We start from the raw sequence: 21,022 nt of genomic DNA, 5'->3' as shown, positions 1-21,022 counted from the left end.
TATACGCAACAGGATGCTCAAATATACGTAGCACCAAGCCATGGGAGGAGTCATGAATATTTATGAAAAGAGAAGTCATGTGCATTTGTAATTGTGGGTTTGTTTGGTTTTTTTTCTCACCACTATATAAACGAGGATGTAATTGTGTTTTATCTCCCCCATCCTGTCATGGCTGGGAATTCGGTTTGTGTTTTTTCAGAACTGAAAAAAGGATTATGTTTATTGAGGGCAAGGGGATGCAAACAATGTAAAAAAAACGAAGGCTCATCTGAAATTTAATTAACTTTTTCTAATCTGCTTGACAAATGGGAGTTGGATTTTATTTGTATCTATTCTAAGGATCCTGATTTGCTCATGAAATCCTTATATAGGGAGAAGCTGTGGGGCAGATGTTTGAAGCAGTCCTTTGAGAGAACACTTCCCAGGGCAGAGTAATTGTCAGGTTCTGCCTACTTCTTTCCCTTCTGCTTCAGGTGTACTACAAAACAGTCATTGCACGCGATGGTGAGGCCCACAATTAGGGAAAAGCAGCTCTGGAAGCCCACTTTGCCAGCTTGGCACTGGTCCAGGTCCTTCATTATTTTTGTCTGAGGCCAGAGGGGCTTTTTGATTTTCCGAAAATCCTGGCAACTCCTTCTCCATGAGCACTCTGAGGTCCTCCTTTGTGAAGTAGCCTTTATCCCCAGCAAATTTGTGAAATGTGAACATCATGGTTTCCATGGCATGCTCCATCTGAGATGGCATTTTGGTGAGGTCTGGGCCGAGAGGCGCAGCGGCCTCTTTATTTCTGCAAGAGAGGGTCTTACCATATTGCCCAGGCCAATGGCTGGGGTCTGGGAATTCAGTTTTAAAGTGTTTCTCAGGGTCCCCTTTGCCAAGAGGGTTTCGTTCAGGTAGCAGAGAGCCTAAAATCTAATGTTTAGTGCACACTAATATCAGCATGCCAGGTGTTAAGAGTCACTTCTTAACATTGTTCGGGTTAACTTTCAATTGTTCCCTTTCAAAAAGAGATGAGGATGGATTGAATAGGGATCTAAGAGAGCCAGTGAGGGACAGAGAAAGGCAAAGACAGGTGCAGGCCTGGGCCACATGTGTTCAGGGAGAGGGCCACAGAGGCAACTGGAAGACAGGCTGGAGGGGCAGAGCGGGGGATAGGCTGAGACAAATCTACTTATCCTCTGGGCCAGCTCCCTCCAGCTTGTCACCATGACGATGACTAGCCAGGGACTTTGTGTCCTTCTGCCCGTGGGTAGTCATTTGGCCAAGATTCTGCCTTGTTGCAGGCTGAGAGATGGAGGCAGGGATAGGTAGGGAGCTAAAGAAACAGAGTGGGTCAGGGCCTTAGGAGTACCCTGAGCTCTAGGTAGTAGGATTCCAGGGATGGCTATCACTCTCTGGTGATGAAGGACTTCTTGAGAGAAAAAGAATGCCAGGGTCCTATGAGAAGCCAAGAGTGACAATTTTTGAGAGGGCCAGTTGTTGGGCTATGGGGGAAATTAGACCCTGGAGCCTAAAGTTGTCAGGCACCAGGTCCTGACTTTCATATCCTCTCTTATCCATGCCTCAGCTTCTCTAAAGGGACTTAATTATAACGAAAAATAATAATAGCAGCTATTGTTTACAGAAAACATACCTTTGGCCAGACACCTGATTAAGTGACTTATGTTAAATTTATTCCTAAAATTTTCAACACCTTGATGAGTTAGGTTTTTTTTTTTTTTTTTTTGTAGAGACAGAGTCTCACTTTACCACCTTCAGTAGAGTGCCATGACATCACAGGACTCACAGCAACCTCTAGCTCTTGGGCTTCCGCGATTCTCTTGCCTCAGCCTCCCGAGCAGCTGTGACCACAGGCACCCGCCACAACGCCCGGCTATGTTTTGGTTGCAGTTCAGCCGGGGCTGGGTTTGAACCCGCCACCCTCGGTATATGGGGCCGGCGCCCCACTCACTGAGCCAGAGGCACCACCCAAGTTAGGTTTTTTTATTTGTTTGTTTTTTAAAGAGATAGGGTCTTACTCTGCCACAGAGAGCAATGGTACAATCATAGCTCACTGCAGCCTTGAACTCTGGGCACAAGCGATCCTCCTGCCTCAGCCTCCCAAGTAGCTGGGACTGCAGTTGTATGGCACCCCTCCCGGCCTATATTTTTATTTTCTGCAGAGGGAGAGTCTTACCATATTGCCCAGACCAATCTCAACTCTTGGGCTCAAGCAATCCTTTTCCCTCAGCCAAAGTGCTAGGATTGCAAACATGAGCCACTGTGCCTGGCCTAAGTTTGGTATTCTTGCACCCATTTTATATATAAGGAAACTGAGTTTGAAAGAGGTCAAGTAACTTTCTCACATAGTCTAGGATTCCTTTAAAGAGCATCAGTCCTGGCCAGAGCTGATCCCTTCCCAGTGGTCAGTCCATCCTCATGGCCAGCATCTCATAGAGACTATCCTCTCTGGGGACCTCATGGCCACCAAGTCCCACAATTAAATGCAAACCCCTTCGGGCATGTCTTCACCCCTATATGCTCATCACTTCACTATTCTGAGCTTACTTTCATCACACCAAATCTTCTAATCTGCCATCTGAAGTTCTTGATCCATGAAAACTCCCTATGCTCACCTCATCTCTTCATGGGCTATTCCCAGCAGAATGTCCCACCTCCTGACAGCACCTCCTGGGAGGCTGGGACTTGCCTTGCGCTCTAGGCACTGTAGGCCCTTACTCATTAATGTCACTTCCAAAGTCCTGCTGCAAGGTCCTTCCCTCCAGCGTGGCTCTCTCTCCCCTCTTTGTCACTGCTTACCACCTCCTGGCTACTCACCCTCATTGTTTATGGGTCTGGGGACCTGGATGGAGTCTCTCTTCTCATCCCGCCACTATTCTGAGGACCTCACTGTCCACAGAGATAACCATCCAGTCCCTTAACCTCTGTCTTCCTTGGCCTCCGCTCTACTTCAGCCACCCATTTCCATGAGCACATCCTCTATTTTGTTATCCCTGGAAACTGCCCTGCAGCTTAAATATTAAATAAGACATCTTATGACCTGTCCCCTCCCTGCCGCTTCTTCTGTCCTCTATATCTAGTGCAGACGTTGGATCCCTCTCGTCCCATGGACTACTACTTTGTCTCCATCTATCAGCGCTTTCTGGTTTTGTTCCCTCCTAATCATAGACTGTCTTCCAGCCCCTGTCCAGCCCCCTTGCCCCTTATATTTTGGCTTAGGTCAGTGCTCTTAACTGTAAACTATAGTCAATTCTATTTTAAGCAAAAGGGGAATTTTCAAAAGGGATAAAGTAGTTCCCAGGAATTGTTGGAATGACCCCACACACAGTATCTAGGCTTTGAGAAAACCTCCAAAAGCACAACACAGAACGAGGTACCTCTGTTCTGTCCTGGTGGAGAGGTGGAAACTGTGCTGAACAGAGGCTGCTACCATGGTGACCAGCCGAGAACCATGCCTGCCCCCTGCTTGACCCACCCCAGCCACTGTCAGTCTGTTAGGAAGGTTCCCTGCCATGTTGGGAATGGATGTGGCTTTTACTTTTTATTTAAATCCTTCTGTATTGCTCTACTTTCAAGAATATGCACTGTTTTTATAATCAAAGCCCATTTTAAACATCTTTACCCATTGTCCATCTCTTTCTATTTCCAACAGTACTACTTTTTTTTTTTTGTAGAGACAGAGTCTCACTTTATGGCCCTCGGTAGAGTGCCGTGGCCTCACACAGCTCACAGCAACCTCCAACTCCTGGGCTTAAGCGATTCTCCTGCCTCAGCCTCCCGAGCAGCTGGGACTACAGGCGCCCGCCACAACGCCCGGCTATTTTTTGGTTGCAGTTTGGCCGGGGCCGGGTTTGAACTCGCCACCCTCGGTATATGGGGCCGGCGTCCCACCGACTGAGCCACAGGCGCCGCCCAGTACTACTTTTTAAAAATTTTTTTGAGATAGAGTCTCACAACGTTGCCCTCAGTAGAGTGCTATGACATCATAGCTTACAGCAACCTCCAACTCCTAGGCTCAAGAGATCCTCTTGTCGGGCGGTGCCTGTGGCTCAAGGAGTAGGGCACCGGTCCCATATGTCAGAGGTGATGGGTTCAAACCTAGCCCACGCCAAAAAAAAAAAAAAAAAAAGAGATCCTCTTGTCTCAACCTCCTGAGTAGCTGGGACTATAGGCACTTGCCACAACATCCAGCTAGTTTTCAGACACGGGGCCTTGTTCTTGCTCAGGCTGGTCTTGAACTCGTGAGTTCAAGCAATGCAGAGTGCTGGGATTACAGGGGTGAGTCACTGCACCAGGCCCAACTACTACTTTCATTTAGACCACTGACACCTCCGGCCTAGCATACCATACTAGCTTGCCAACTGGTTTTCCAGGCTTCAGCCTTGCTCCCACTACCCAGGTCCCTCTAATTTATTCTCCACACTGCAGCAAAGGAATCTTTCTGAAGTATACCTCTGATCTCATCACTCCTACTTAAAAGCCTGCAGTGGCTTTCTGTTACCCCCAGGCTAAGCCCACATAAGGCCTTTCATGACCCAGCTACAGGTGTCTCTTGGCATCCTCCTCCCCAGCCTCCACTCCACTGTGGCCTTGCTGGACCACTCTGTCTCTGGACCTTTGCCTTCATATTCCCTCTGCTGGAAACACTCATCTTCCAGGTTTTTGCCTCCTACCTTATGCCTAAGGAGGTTTTTGAGTTGATGGCGCCTCTTCCAGGAAGCATTTCAAAATCATACCCCCCAATTAGTTGCCCCTTCCAGCTATTTCCACAGCACTCTATACTACACTGTTTTGTCTTTTCCTGTCTCCCCAACCAGCCCTTAAGCTCTTTGAGTATGAAGATTGCGCCTTGCTCGTGGCTTTAGGCCAACACCTAGTAGAAGCTAATGGTGTTCGATATATGTGAAATGAATCAATTAATGAATATTGCTCAAGTTCACATAGCCAGGAAGTGCCACATAAGTCATTTTCCAAAACCAATATATTTTCCTTCATGCCCTGCTGCTTCCTTGAGGTCAAGACAATCTAGCTCTTAGGATTGTTTTTTTAAAACAGCTTTATTGTAGCCGGGCGTTATGGTGGGCACCTGTCGTCCTGGGAGGCTGAGGTAAGAGAATCGCCTAAGCCCAAGAACTGGAGGTTGCTGTGAGCTGTGATGCCACAGCATTCTACCAAGAGTGACAAGTGAAATTCTGTCTCTAAAAAACAAACTAAAAACCCAGCGTTGTTGGCCAGGCACAGTGCTCACACCTTTAATCCTAGCACTCTGGGAGGCTGAGACAGGTGGATCACTTGAACTTAGTAGTTCAAGACCAGCCTTAACTAGAGGGAGACCCCATCTCTAGAAGTAGCTGGGTCTGGTGGTGGGAACGTGTATTCCCAGCTACTCAGGAGCCTGAGGCAAGGGAATCACTTAAGCCCAAGAGTTTGAGGTTGCTGTGACCTATGACATCAAGGCACTCTACCACGGGCAACAAACTGAGACTCTGTCTCATTAATAAATAAATAAATAGAAACTAATAAGTTATTTCTGTCAACATATAATGGGCTTGGCCAGGTGTGGTGTCTCACGCCTGTAATCCCAGCACTCCGGGAGGCTGAGGTGGGTGGATTGCCTAAACTCACAGGTTTGATATCAGCCTGAGCAAGAGCAAGACCTCCCCCTTCTCTAAAAATAGCCAGGCATTGTGGCGGGTGCCTGTAGTCCCAGTTTCTTGGGAGGCTGAGACAAGAGAATCACTTGGGCCCAAGAGTTGGAGATTGCTGTGAGCTATGACGCCACAGCACTCTACCAAGGGCAATAAAGTGAGACTCCGTCTTAAAAATAAATAAATAAATAAAATGGGCTTATTATTTTTAAATAGATAATTAAAAAATTTATCAGTTTTGGGGCGGTGCCTGTGGCTCAGTGGGTAGGGCGCTGGCCCCATATACCAAGGGTGGCAGGTTCAAACCCAGCCTCGGCCAAACTGCAGCAGTAAAAAAATAGCCAGGTGTTGTGGCCTTCTGAGTCCCAGCTACTCAGAAGGCTGAGGCAAGATCATCTCTTAAGCCCAGGAGTTGGAAGTTGCTGTGAGCTGTGACATGACGGCACTCTACCAAGGGCGATAAAGTGAGACAGTGCCTCAAGCTGTGGCACTGGTTGCAGCCGTCATTGTTGTTTGGCGGACCCAGGCTGGATTTGAACCGGTCAGCTCAGGTGTATGTGGCTGGTGCCTTAGCCGCTTGAGCCACAGGCACCGAGCCAAAAAAATCAGTTTTGAACACAACAATCAAAGGAGATAGATCGGGGTGGCGCCTGTGGCTCAGTGAGTAAGGCGCCAGCCCCATATGCCGAGGGTGGCGGGTTCAAACCCAGCCCCGGCCAAAGTGCAACAACAACAAAAAAAAATAGCCGGGCGTTGTGGCGGGCGCCTGTAGTCCCAGCTACTCGGGAGGCTGAGGCAAGAGAATTACGTAAGCCCAAGAGTTAGAGGTTGCCGTGAGCCGTGTGACGCCACGGCACTCTACCTGAGGGTGGTACAGTGAGGCTCTGTCTCTACAAAAAAAAAAAAAAAAAAGCAGATAGACCACCTTCAGAATGGGAAAGGATATTTGCATGTTACAAATCTGACTCAGGTTTGATAACTAGGATTTATAGAGAACTCAAATTAATCAACAACAACAACAAAAAAAGGAGACAACAAGGCCAGGTGTGTTGGCTCATGCCTGTAATCCCAGCACGCTGGGAGGCCGAGGTGGATGGATTGCCTGAGCTCACAAGTTCGAGACCAGCCTGAGCCAGAGCAAGACCTCGTCTCTAAAAATAGCTGGGCATTGTGGTGGGCGCCTGTAGTCACAGCTACTTGGGAGGCTGAGGCAAGAGAATTACTTAAACCCTGGGGGCAGTGCCTGTGGCTCAAGGAGTAGGGCACCGGACCCATATACCGGAGGTGGTGGGTTCAAACCCAGCCCTGGACAAAAACTGCAAAAAAAAAAAAAAAAAGAAAAAAAAATAACAAGAATGACTTAAGCCCAAGAGTTTGAGATTGCTGTTAGCTTTTATGCCGTGACTCTCTACCGAGGGTGACATAGTGAAACTGTCTCAAAAAAAGAGAAAAAAAAAAAGACATTTACATTAATTGTTTATCACAGCTCAATTTACAATCGCTAAGATGTGGAAACAACCTAAATGCCCATCAATTCAGGAATGGATTAACGAACTGTTGTATATATAACGATTCAGCCATAAAATAGATGGCGACTGGCTTGGCGCCTATAGTTCCATGGTTAGGGCGCCAGCCAGATACACCAGGGCTGGCAGGTTCGAACCTGACCCAGGCCTGCTAAACAACAATGACAACAACAACAACAACAACAAAATAGCCTGGTGTGGCATGTGTCTGGTCCCAGCTACTTGGGAGGTTGAGGCAATAGAATTGCTTAAGCCCAAAAAATAAAATAAAATAAAATAAAAAAAAAGAATTGCTTAAGCCCAAGAGTTTGAGGTTGCTATGAGCTCCGACACCACAGCAGTTTACCGAGGGTGGCCTGTGAGACTCTGTCTCAAAAAAAAAAAAAAGAAAGGCGGCACCTGTGGCTCAGTGGGTAGGGCACCGGCCCCATATGCAGAGGGTGATAGGTTCAAACCTGCCCCAGCCAGCTAAAACAGCAGTGGCAACTACAACAAAAATAGCCGGGTGTTGTGGTGGGCAACTGTAGTCCCAGGTACTCAGGAGGCAGAGGCAAGAGAATCGCCCTAGCCCAAGAGCTGGAGGTTGCTGTGAGCTGTGACACCATAGCACTCTACTGAGGGTGACAAGGTGAGACTCCGTCCCCCCCACAAAAAAAAGAAATGATGACTTTATATCTTTTGTATTTACCTATTAACCCAGAGGAGCTGAAACATATTCTTTTCTTTTCTTTTTTTTTTTGAGGCAGGGTCTCAAGCTGTCACCCTAGGTAGAGTGCCATGGTGTCATAACTCACAGCAACCTCCAACTCTTGGGCTCAAACGATCCTCTTGCCTTAGTTTTTCTATTTTTAGCAGATATGGGGTCTTGATTTTAGCTCAGGCTGGTGACAAACTTGTGAGCTCAAGTAATCCACCCACCTTGGCCTCCCAGAGGGCTAAGACTACAGGTGTGAGCCACCGCATCCAGCCTGAAACATATTCTTCTTAGCAAAGTATCACAAGAATGGAAAAGCAAATATCTTATGTGCTCAATACTAATATGAAGCCAGTAGATGATCTAATTCATGCCTACAGAGGAGAAAAACTCAAGGGAGGGGGAAGGTGTGAACGGGGCTGTGGGGTGTTCCCACTTAATGGGCACAATGTAAGGGTGTATGGCACACCTTTTGGGTGCAGGACACAACTACACAAGGTACCTAACTAACTACTAACTACTGTACCTAACAAATTCAAATACTGTGATCTGGCTGTACCCTCACATAAACCTGAAATTAAAAAAATTTTTTCATTTTTAATTTCTAATTTGATAAACAACAAAAGATACAACCCACATAAACTACACATGTCCAGTCCATGTCCATGTTTTCAATAATTTTTAAGATTTAAAGGGGTCGGCTCTGCGCCTGTGGCTCAAGCGCTAAAGCAATAGCCACATACACCTGAGCTGGCAGGTTCGAATCCAGCCTGGGTCCCCCAAACGACAATGACGGCTGGAACCAAAAAATAGCCGGGCGTTGTGGCGGGCGCCTGTAGTCCCAGCTACTTGGGAGGCAGAGGCAGGAGAATCACTTCAGCCCAGGAGTTGGAGGTTGCTGTGAGCTATGATGCTGCAGCACTCTACCTAGGGTGACAGCTTGAGGCTCTGTTTCAAAAAAACAAAACAAAACAAAAACAAAAACACACATATAAAATTAGCTGGGCATTGTGTCAGGTGCCTGTAGTTCCAGCTATTTGGGAGTCTGAGGCAGGAGGATCTCCTGAACCCAAGAATTTGAAGTTATAAGCTAGGCTGATGCTATAGTACTCTAGTCTGGGCAACAGAATGAGATTCTGTCTCAAAAAAAAAAAAAAAGAGGGCGGTGCCTGTGGCTCAGTCAGCAAGGCGCCGGCCCCATATACCGAGGGTGGTGGGTTCAAACCCTGCCCGGGCCAAACCTACAACCAAAAAAATAGCTGGGCATTGTGGCAGGCGCCTGTAGTCCCAGCTACTCGGGAGGCTGAGGCAAGAGAATCGCTTAAGCCCAGGAGTTGGAGGTTGCTGTGAGCTTTATGAGGCCGTGGCACTCTACCGAGGGCCATAAAGTGAGACTCTGTCGGGCGGCACCTGTGGCTCAAGGAGTAGGGCGCCGGTCCCATATGCCGGAGGTGGCGGGTTCAAACCCAGCCCCGGCCAAAAACCAAAAAAAAAAAAAATGTGAGACTCTGTCTCTACAAAAAAAAAAAAAAAAAGAAAGAAAGAAAAAGAAAAAGAAAAAAAAAAACCCACAGAATGGTTGGTTAGCATCCTATAAAGTTAAACATATATTCTTCCCTCTTTTATTTTATTTTATTTTATTTTATTTATTTATTTATTATTATTTTTTGCAACAAAAATCTCATTCTGTTGCCCAGGCTAGAATGTCATGATGTCAGCCTAGCTCATAGCAATCTCAGACTCCTGGGTTCAGGAGCTCCTCTTGCTTCAGCCTTCTGAGTAGCTGGGCTTACAGGTGCTCATCATGAGGCCTGGCTAATTTTTTCTTTTCTTTCTTTCTTTCTTTTTTTTATTTTTTTGAGATGAGGGTTGTTCTATGTTGCCACTGCTCCCAGGCTCAAGCGATCCTCCCTCAGCCTCCAGAGTAGCTGGGACTAAGGGTGTGTACTTTTCTTCCTTCTATTATAATGACACACTAAGCCCTACTTTCCCACCTTAGCTCATATACACTCAGTCACCCCTTGGTATGCCTGGAGGATTGTTTCTAGTACCTGCTCCCCCGTCCCTTGTGGATACCAAAATTCGCAGGTATTCAAGTCCCTTATGCCATAGTATTGCCGGGTGCAGTGGCTCATGCCTGTAATCCCAGCACTGTCGGAGGCTGAGGAGGGAGAATTGCTTGAGCTCAGGAGTTTGAGACTTGCCTGAGCGAGAGTGAGACCCTCAACTCATGAAAAAAAATGGAAAAACCCAGCGGGGCGAGTGCCTGTAATCTCAATGGCTTTTGGAGGCTGAGGCAGCGGCATGCCCACAGCCAGAGTCTGAGGTTGCAATGAGCTGTGACACTACTGCGCTCTGCTCAGGGGCATAGGGTGGGACTCGTCTCAACAACAACAACAAAATATGCCATAGGATTTGTATATATGTAATCTACTCACATCCTCCCTTTATACTTTCAGTCATCTCTAGATTACTTATAATACCTAATACAAAGTAAATGCTATGTAAATAGTTGTTACACTGTATTATTTAAGGAATAATGACAAGAAAAAGAAGTCTGTACATGTTTAATACAGATGCAGACATCATTTTTTTCTGAATATTTCGACCACTGGTTGGTTGAATCCATGGATGCAGAAACAAAGATACAGAGGGTCAACTGCAATTTCAAAACGTTACAAATGCGTACCCTACTTACTAAGCAAGCACATGTCAAAGATTTATTTAATTCATTATACAGTGTAGAAAGAGAATTGCCTAAGCCCAGGAGTTGGAGGTTGCTGTGATGCCACAGCACTGTACCGAGGGCAACAAAGTGAGACTAAAAAAATAATAATAAATAGGGCGGCGCCTGTGGCTCAGTCCATAGGGCGCCAGCCCCATATACCGAGGGTGGCGGGTTCAAACCCGGCCCCGGCCAAACTGCAACCAAAAAAAAAAATAGCCGGGCGTTGTGGCGGGCGCCTGTAGTCCCAGCTACTCGGGAGGCTGAGGCAAGAGAATCGCTTAAGCCCAGGAGTTGGAGGTTGCTGTGAGCTGTGTGAGGCCACGGCACTCTACCGAGGGCCATAAAGTGAGACTCTGTCTCTACAAAAAAAAAAATAATAATAATAATAATAAATAAATAGTATAGAAAAGCTAGTTCAATGGAGGGTACAAGAGACCATATATATAGTTAGTGGGGAAAAGAATGCTAGAATAAGATTGCAATCTTGAACACAAAATTGGTTAACATCCTATGAGATAATACTGTAATCTATGACATTATCTTTTCTACCAAAAATTATTTGCAATTTACCAATTTCCTACAAGGTTCTTTTTTTTTTTTTTTTTTTTGTAGAGACAGAGTCTCACTGTACCACCCTTGGTAGAGTGCCGTGGCATCACACGGCTCACAGCAACCTCTAAGTCTTGGGCTTACGCGATTCTCTTGCCTCAGCTTCCCGAGCAGCTGGGACTACAGGCGCCCGCCACAATGCCCGGCTATTTTTTGGTTGCAGTTTGGCCGGGGCTGGGTTTGAACCCGCCACCCTTGGTATATGGGGCCGGCGCCCTACTCACTGAGCCACAGGCGCCGCCCAGGTTCTTTTTTTTTTAAGACAGAGTCTCCGCCTGTAGTCCCAGCTACTTGGGAGGCTGAGGCAAGAGAATCGCTTAAGCCCAGGAGTTGGAGGTTGCTGTGAGCTGTGTGATGCCATGGCACTCTACTGAGGGCTATAAAGTGAGACTCTGTCTCTACAAAAAAAAAAAAAAAAGACAGAGTCTCACTCTGTCACCATGACTAGAGTGCTGTGCTGTCATAGCTCACAGCAACCTCAAACTCTTGGGGTCAAGCCATCCTCTTGTCTCAGCCTCCCAAGTAGCTAGGCCTATAATGTCATAATGTCACCAGCCATAATGTCTGCTATTTTTAGAGACCTTGCTCAGGCTGGTCTCGAACTCCTGAGCTCAAGCTAGCTACCTGCTTCAGCCTCCCAGAGTGCTAGGATTACAGACTTGAGCCACCATTCTCCACCCAATTTCCTATAAGTTAATATGAAATTTACAGAGCCTAACTTAGTACTAAATAGTCAAACAGAAAGCTAGCTATCTTTGGGTGACGCCTGTGGCTCAAGGAGTAGGGTGCTGGTCCCATATGCCAGAGGTGGCAGGTTCAAACCTAGCCCTGGCCAAAAAAAAAGAAAGCTAGCTATCGTTAAAGTATCTGATGAATCTTAGGTCAGATTGTTAATGCTCTAGAATGATTTTGAAATACCACACTGTTGGGATTTTTTTTTTTTTTGTCTTATTTCCAAATTGTGGATAATTTTTCTCAAGGGACACTAAAATGCTCCACATGTACTGTGTTCTTCCCTGTCTCCCTCAGCATAGAGCTGCTCTGTCCCTGGGCCCCCAAAGCTTCTTCCCCTCTTTGAACCTATCTATCAAACCTACTCTTGGCTTGGCTGATTCTACTTCCCTTGAGGTCTGAGGTCAGATGTCACATCACTGACCCCTACCCCCAGTCTGTACCAGCACTTCCCGGGCTCGGGCCACACTCCTGGCTTCCTGTCAGCCCACAGCCTTGCCAGTCCTTACCAGCATCGGCTTGTGTGTTGGCCTCCTCTGGGAGCCTGAGGGCTTCCATGGGGCAGGACTGTTTTTTCCTTTCTGTATCCCCAGGGTCTAACTCTGTGCCTAGCACCCTGTAAGGCTTAATCAATGTTTGCTAAATAAATTGAATGAGGTGCTGGCTAGATTCCTCCTCAAGTTCTCGTCCAGCCTTCTCCCAGTCCGCATTTATGGATTGGTTCCCTTGGTTACCCACCCATTCCTCTGTCTCTCTGTCTCCCTCCCTCTCCTTTTTCTGACTTCTCCCCACCCCCTGCATTGAAATCCCAGCTAGGGGCCCCAGAGAAACAGAAACAAAGGCAACTCTCAGAGGGTGCTTTCAGACAGAATGGGAGGCCCTGCCCGGCCGAGAATTCACATTCGCTTGTGTTTTGGAGAAGTTGTTTCAGGTGGGGGAGCAGGTCTCCCACACCTTCTACCCTGGGTTCTTCTGGGGTTCACACTTTACTGGGCTGGCCCTGGTGAGACCTCACAAGGATTTAGAAACACAAAGAGCTTGATTGTATGGTAATTTCCTCTTTACATACCAGCCAGGCCTACTGAATTCTTTGTCCATTTTCTTTCTTTTTTTTTTGAGACAGAGACTCACTATGTTCCCCTCAGTAGAGAGCTATGGCTTCACAGCTCACAGCAACCTCAAACTCTTGGGTTTAAGAGATTCTTTTGCCTCAGCCTCCCAAGTAGCTGGGACTACAGGTGCCCACCACAATGCCCAGCTATTTTTTTGTTGTTGTTGTCATTGTTGTTTAACTGGCCCAGATTGGATTCGAACCCGCCAACCTCAGTGTATGTGGCTGGCACTGTAACCACTATGCTATAGGCGCTGAGCCTTTTGTGCCTTTTCTTTTTGGCTTCCCTAATTAGGCCTCAGACACCTCTGAGTGTCCTAGAAGGGGGATGTCCTTTCTGGGAGGAGCCGCCCACCTTTCACTTCACTTTGGCATTTTTTCCCTATGGGTCCCTTTAGTGTTGCCCATTGCCCTTATAACCCAGGCTCAGGCTGGGACAGAGTATCGCATCTGCTTCCCTTAACACAACTGGGAAAATGAACAGTGTGATAAAAAGATGAAGTAATCAAGAAGTAATAAGAGGGCGGCGCCTGTGGCTCAGTGAGTAGGGCGCCGGCCCCATATACTGAGGGTGGTGGGTTCAAACCCAGCCCCGGCCAACTTGCAACAAAAAAATAGCCGGGCGTTGTGGTGGGTGCCTGTAGTCCCAGCTACTTGGGACACTGGGGCAAGAGAATTGCTTGAGCCCAGGAGTGTGAGGTTGCTGTGAGCTGTGACGCCACAGCACTCTGAGGGTGACAGAGTACAACTCTGTCTCAAAAAAAAAAAAATTAATTAAAAAATAAATAAATAAATAAATAAAAGAAGTAATAAGAAACCTTTGATTGGCAAGACTGAGCTTCCTGTCCAGGATTTTCTGACCCAGAGTGACTATAAAATTTATACTTCAAGCCTGGACGCTCTGGCAGGTGAAAAGGTATGTTATTAATGATCATGGCAGGACAACAGCATAGCCCACAACTGTCCTGTGCACCTTGGGATGTACAGCCAAGCCCCCTGCATAGGCACAGAACTCCAGGGAAACATCCAGCACCTAGGGAGTTCATTTCACAAATATTTACTTTATTTATTTATTTTTTCTTTGTAGAGACAGAGTCTCACTGTACCGCCCTCGGGTAGAGTGCCGTGGCATCACACGGCTCACAGCAACCTCTAACTCTTGGGCTTATGCGATTCTCTTGCCTCAGCCTCCCAAGCAGCTGGGACTGCAGGCGCCCGCCACAACGCCCGGCTATTTTTTTGTTGTAGTTTGGCCGGGGCTGGGTTTGAACCCGCCACCCTCGGCATATGGGGCCGGTGCCCTACTCACTGAGCCACAGGCGCCGCCCACAACTATTTACTTTAACTTCTGCTGGAAATTCAAGAGAGCAAGAGGTCTCCAGCCTAGGGAGACTTAGCAAGGGTGTCCAACCTGTAGGCCGCATGTTGGTTTTGTGAGGACTTTTTTGCTTATCTCTATTGTCAACATGTCCACAGACTTTTTTTTTTTTTTTTGCTAATCAGCTTTCATTAGTGTTTGTGTATTTAATGTGTGATTCAAGACAACTCATATTCTTTCACTGTATGACAGGGAAAAAAAAAGGTTGGACACCCCTAGATGGACAGGACACTTCATCACAAAATAAGATAAAAAGGGCTGGGCAAGGTGGCTCACACCTGAAATTCTACCTCTCTGGGAGGCTGAGGCAGGTGCATTACCTGAGCTCACAAGTTCGAGACCAGCCTGAGCTAGAGTAAGACCCCATCTTTAAAAAATTAGCTGGGCGTTGTGGTGTGTGCCTGTAGTCCCAGCTACTAGGAAAGCTGAAGCAAGAGGATCACTTAAGCCCAGAAGTTCGAGGTTGCTGTGAGTTATTATGATGCCATGGAACTCTACTGAGGACAAGAAAGTGAGACTCTGTCTCAAAAACGAAACAAAACATACAAAAAAACAAAGGATAACATACAAGAAAGAGGAAGCAGTGTTCCACATAAAGAAGGTACTTCCCAGGGGCGGCACCTGTGGCTCAAGGAGTAGGGCGCAGGTCCCATATGCCGGAGGTGGCGGGTTCAAACCCAGCCCCGGCCAAAAAAAAAAGAAGAAGGCACTTCCCTTGCCCTAAAGGGGTGTTCATCTGGGTTAGCCTCTGAGGTGAAGCCTGAGTTGGGCTCTGAAGGAGTAGAAATAAACTGGTAAAAAAAAAGTTTGAAGTGAATAGCAAAGAGTTTTGATCAAGCAAAAACCTCCTTTGTAGAGGCACAGAGGAGGAGGTGCGTTTCTTTTGGTGTAACCAGAAAGCTGCCTTTTTCTGGCCATCCTCTCAGTCCCCTCTTAGGTCCTCCACTTCTGAAAGAGGAGCCCCATACTTCGTCAAGGGGGCTCTTCCTCACTGTCTTCTGCCAAAGTTTGTTGAATAAATAAATGCCAAGAAGTGCCCTACTCTTTTCCTCTGTGATGTAAATGCAAGGCTTAGAACTTTGGTTTATTATTATTATTACAGTTTTCTTCTTCTATAATACTTGTATTTTATCTTTTGGAGAACTGAGCCCCTAGGGCCACACGCCAGGCATTGTGCCCGAGTGATGCACAGGTCACTTCATTTAATCTTCACAACAATTCTGTGAGGTAAGTATTCTCTTCCCTGATTACAGAAGAGGCTCGGTGAGGTCAGAAACCTGCCCAGCTCTCACAGCTGACTAGTGACGAGATGAGATTTGCTAGGATGACCCGATACTCGGAATTCTCTAAATTCCACCCTCTTAACCACAATACGACGACGTGCAGTCAGAGGCCTGACTTTATGTAATTTATAACTCGGCCCTGGAGAGCTGAGTCAGACCGCCGCGGCAGCAGCCCCTGGGGGTCCTGAGTTTCAGAGCGAGCAGCGGGGCGGGGAGATGGGCAGCGGAGAGGCCAGGAGTTTCGGTAACCCCAGCAGTCGGTTTGCAAGCATGCAAGTTAAGACTCAGACGGGATCCATCCGCCCTCCCCTCCAGGGTGGAGCTCTTCTTCCCAGTAAAGCTGGTCCTGCCCTGTGATGTCACACCACTGGGCAGGGCTTCCGGGGATTGGTGACACCCAGATGACGTCCTGGAGGCAGGGGAGGGGAGATGCCCCACCCCACCCCGCCCCCTGCAGCGCAGTTCAAGGGCTTGACTGACTTTCAGCAATGATTTTAATTGCAAATCTTTCCAGATCCTGTGGGGTGGGAAAGCTTGGTGGGGGTTTTGTTCCTGGCTCTGGAGACCCTAGACCACCAATGCTTTGTGTATCACTAGACAAGTCACTTGTCCTCTCTGGGCCATTGCTAGGGCACAGCCTGCTAACTGAATAAAATGAAGTTGGAGGACCCTCGCATCAGTCCCAGAGGAGGGGATCTTGGAACCTGCGTCAGCCTAGTTGTGCTCTAATCTGTCCTCCTCCCATCTTCCACTCTGCTTCTCGTCCCCGGTGGCCAGAGAGCAAGGACGTGACTCACCAGGCTCCAGGCACCCAGTTTCAGCCTCGCCCCGCCCCCGCCCCAGGCTTTCCATTTGCTGTTTACTCCCAAAGCAGGTGCACCTGGGTCACCTCGCCGCTGGAGGGAGAGATATAAGGCTCCAGGCTTGGCAACTCTGGCCCTGGCAATGCTGGGGCACTACTTGGCCAGGGTCTTGAAGTTCACTAGCAAGGTGAGGGGCTTGAGGGACATAAAAAATCCTCCAGGTAGGACCGGGGCTGCTGAGTTGCTGAGTCCTCACCTATCTGCGCCTAATCTCTTCACCTGGTTTCAGTCATCATTCACCCACTGCTCCTAGAGCAGCAGAGGCCCCACCCTCAGCCCGAGGCTGCTGGCTGGCCTGGAGAGCTCAGCCAGCCCCAGGAGGGAGGGGGCACCCTGGAGGTAGTGGGGGCTACTGGAGCTGCTGCTTACACTGAGGAGGTGTGGGGGGCAGGACCCACAGTCCTGTGCCAAGAGAAGACAGGTTGTATAAGGGTGTGGTGGGGGAGTGTAAGCCTGGAATGGAAGAGTGAGGCTGGAGGCCAGGGGGGTCCTTGGGAATACTGAAAGGTATGGTGAAGGATACTCCATGGTAAAACTGAAAAGTTGGTTTGAGTCCTGGTGTGGCTACCACTTCCCTTCATGACTTTGGCCATATCTGTTGCCCTCTTGGTGACTCAGTATCTCCACCTGGTCAAGACAAGGGCTCAGGTGGCTATCAAGATTCCTTCTAACCACGGTACTATGTGATTACCCGGGTGGGCGTCCACCTTCAATGCCCCACCTTCCCATCTCCCCCACTTGCTCCTGCATCTCCCTCTAGGGAGGAAAAGAGACTATTGTTCATACAAATGTGGCAAGGACTGGCAATTCCTGTGAGAGACAGCCCAGGACAACCTAGGAGCTCTCTCCCAGATACCCGAGGGGCCTGTCCCTCCCCAGGCCCAGGTTCCAGACCACAGAGCAGACAACAAAGCCAGGCAGGTGGAAAATTCCCTCTGGCACTCTGCCCAAGTACCCTGCATGGCAACTGTGCCAACCCAGGGGAGCAGAGCTAGGAGTCCAGGGTACTGACAGACGGCCTGGCAGCCAGAGAGAGCTGGCAAGGGGCCTGCCAAGGTCTCCCCAGCTCAACTGCCCCCCATTACCCAAACAGAAATTCTGTTCTGCTCAGGTGGGTAGACAGAGGGGAGGAGGAGGATGGGAGAAATCCACAGTTGTTTGTCTGCTGAAGTCTCAGAAGTTACAGCCCTGAGCCAAGATGACTGTGCCAGATCCTCCCATTGTTCTGAACTGAGTGGTCCCTGAACGTGAATGTAAGATTGTGGGGCACAGCTATTTTGGTGAACACAGAGAAAGGGAGCTTTGCCAATTGTCCCTGTGTCTCCTGGGATTTTGCTGGTTGCCAGTTTCTGCCTTGTGACCATGGGAGTGCATATCCCTACCAAGGCCATGCTTTGCCTGTCTGTAACACAGGGATAGTTGTCTGGGCTGTGCCTCCCGGCAGGGCATGAAGCCACACCCATGCAAGTCCTAGGAAAAGTGAAAAGCTCTGTGAGTGATTGGAGGCTGGGAAGCAGAACACTTCCCATGGTCCCTGTGTCCAGGGATTTCTGTGTCTAAAAGCCAGGGCAAGGACCCCTCCACCTGTTTCTCTCTTCTGCCTGCTTCACTCCTGCACTCTGCCCAGACCCTCAGAAGATGGCTGAGTTACCATGGCAACATTTCCTTGCCCATCTCCCCAAAGGCCTTTTCTAGAATCTGGAGTTGGTTTCTAGAATGTTTACTTCTAAACACTTTCATATTGTCATCAGTTCAGATGGGTCTTCTGGAACTGAGGAAACCCTTTTGTGGTTTTACCAGGTCACAGCCAGCTGACTTCTTGAGTCACCCCCACAGGGTACCATCCATTGCACAGTGGAGGGCTAAGGTGTCTGGGCGTGGTGAGGTCAAGGTGAACCACACACTGCTGGGAAAGCTACCCAAAGGGCACGTCCCACTGACCTGCAGTCAGCAGCCTGCGAGCGTCGTTGCCTATACAGGGAACACTGTCTGTGTAGGCTGGCAGGAGAAGGCCCTAAAGATAAGGCAGGGCATGAACCCGACTCCATGACAGCCAATTAGGTCCGCTCCAAGAACCCAACTGCTGTGACTCACCGACAGCCAATCAGGAGGCCCTGGGCCAGATACCTTTTTCAGCCAGACACACCTGTGACCTGCTAGCCATCTGTTGGACCACACCCCTGCCCCAACCATTCCAGAAAGAAATATAAATCTCTTTGTACAGCTGCATATGGAGAGCTCTGTAACTAACTCTAATATGGAGGGATGTACACGCTGATATGTCTTTGGCCCAGAGACAGACAGATATATAAATATGCACCTAACTTCAGCCCTGTTCCTTTCTGTCTCTGCCAAGGTCACCACATCTCTATTCTCCTCCATCTCTTGGGTCAGAAATTAACAAAAGAGAAAAAATTCAGGATTTTGCGGCAGACCTGAATATGCCTCCCCAGTGCCCAGTGGCAGCTTTCTATGAATTGGTAGGCCCAGTAATCTGCCCTCCTCCTCTGCAGAGATCACACAAAACAAAACAAACAGAAAACGAAACAAAACAGACAAAAACATCACCAACTGGGCATCATCTCTCAAGGCTCCTCTGGGAATACTGATGCTTGGAGAGGACTGAGAACTCTGCAGCAAAGTCCCATTTTATATGAATGAGAGCTGGGGTCAGGTGGAAGGGTTGGTTTCTCTATCCAAAGGAAGGTTCAGCGTTTATTACTGTTGGCAAGGGCATCAGACATCGGCCTGATGGTCTCACCCTGGAGGATTTCCTGGGTGGACGCCCCCACCTGTGGTGAATCGGGTATTTCTGGAGAAAGACCTTGGAAAGGGGCAATGTGTTTTTGTGTCTTCCCCACTCTCTTAGCCTAGGACCACCCAAAAGGTTGGGAGAACTGGGGTCTCACACAGATTCATAGGTGCTGGCATGCAGTGCTGTGCACAGAGGGACCTCAATGAAGGGGACGATCCAAATCTGTTAGTGTAACACTGGAGGGAGCTGGCTAAATCCACACTCACATTTTCAAGCCCTCCAGATGCAGGGTATTCATAACACAAAGGACAGAGCCCCTAGGACTGGCGTTGACCGAAGCCTGCCACACTCTCAAGCAGGGCCCAGATAAGAACAAAAACAACTCATATGCTGTATGAAGCGTGGCCTTTGTGTCAGGGACTATGCTGGGCACTGGGCAAGCAGGGATGAGCTAGGTACCTCCACCCTTGCAGTTATTAGTTCTAGTGGGGCTTCAACAAAGGACTCCTCTCAGCCTCCCAGGTCATAGGCCCCAAACCAGGCAAAAGATGAGTCGGGCAGACCCACAGGACTGTTGTGCTGATTTGTACAGGAGAGAAAAGCATGAATTTCAGGAAGATTCATAAGGGGGGGTAAGATTGGACAGCTAATGACAACCGAAATAGGAAGAGTTTTGCCTATGGCTGGAAATCATTTTATTTATCCATAGGTCAAATCTCACTCGTAAGATTTTGGGCAGCCAGTTTGGCCTTGGCTGCTCCAGGAGCAGAGGGTAGGCTCTGACTTCCGGACTACAAGCAGGGTGGGGTCTCTGTGTTGTATGAATACCTCCTTTCCTACAGAGAATTTCTTTCCTTTTTTTTTTTGGCAGTTTTGGCTGGGGCCAGGCTTGAACCCGCCACCCCCGGTATATGGGGCTGGTGCTCTACTCCTTAAGCCACAGGCGCCGCCCCCCACATAGGGAATTTCCTTCACCTTTGCCACAGGGATCTTTAACAAGCCACTTTTGTCTCCCTCCCTCTTTGAAGCACCCCATGCCTCTTGTTCACTCTCGATCTGGGCAATGGCTACAGTGGGATAGAATAAATCCATCACTCTAGGAGGGGGAGAGAAAAACCCTCAAATCCATGCCTGTCCCTGGGATGGCTGGGATCTTGGCAGCATGGCGTGGGGTCCTTCAGCCATCAGAGTCAAAACTGCATAGCCAGGGTGGCGCCTGTGGTTCAGTGAGTAGGGCGCCGGCCCCATATGCTGAGGGTGGTGGGTTCAAACCCAGCCCCGGCCAAAACTGCAACAACAACAACAAAAATAGCTGGGTGTTGTGGCGGGCGCCTGTAGTCCCAGCTGCCCCGGAGGCTGAGGCAGGAGAATCACGTAAGCCCAAGAGCTGGAGGTTGCTGTGAGCCGTGTGACGTCACGGCACTCTACCCCAGGGCAGTACAGTGAGACTCTGTCTCTACAAAAAAAAAAAAACAAAAAAAAACTGCATAGCCAGGCTGGCAAGACAGCAGGCCAGGCTGCCCAGTGTGGGGATTTCAAGGGGCCTGGCCCCCATGAGCACCAGGGTCCAGGGCACTTGAGCAGTGCTCTTAGTGGGGCCAGGAGAATGAGGCAGGTATGTGGAGGAGGGAAAAGAGAGAGAGAGGAAAGGAATTGACATTTATTAAAATCCCGCTTTGCATCAGGAATGCACCA

The 21,022-nt window shown here is 48.6% G+C and overlaps 1 pseudogene; it reads right to left on the bottom strand.

The window, feature by feature from the left end:
• Positions 1-449: 449 nt before the first annotated feature.
• On the bottom strand, positions 450-744 carry LOC128597144 (protein S100-A10-like; annotated as a pseudogene).
• Positions 745-21,022: the final 20,278 nt, after the last annotated feature.

Source organism: Nycticebus coucang, chromosome 10, assembly GCF_027406575.1.
Source record: "Nycticebus coucang isolate mNycCou1 chromosome 10, mNycCou1.pri, whole genome shotgun sequence".
Lineage (NCBI taxonomy): Eukaryota > Metazoa > Chordata > Mammalia > Primates > Lorisidae > Nycticebus > Nycticebus coucang.
The sequence above is the reverse complement of the archived record's forward strand: the minus strand, read 5'-3'. Positions and strand labels throughout refer to the sequence as shown.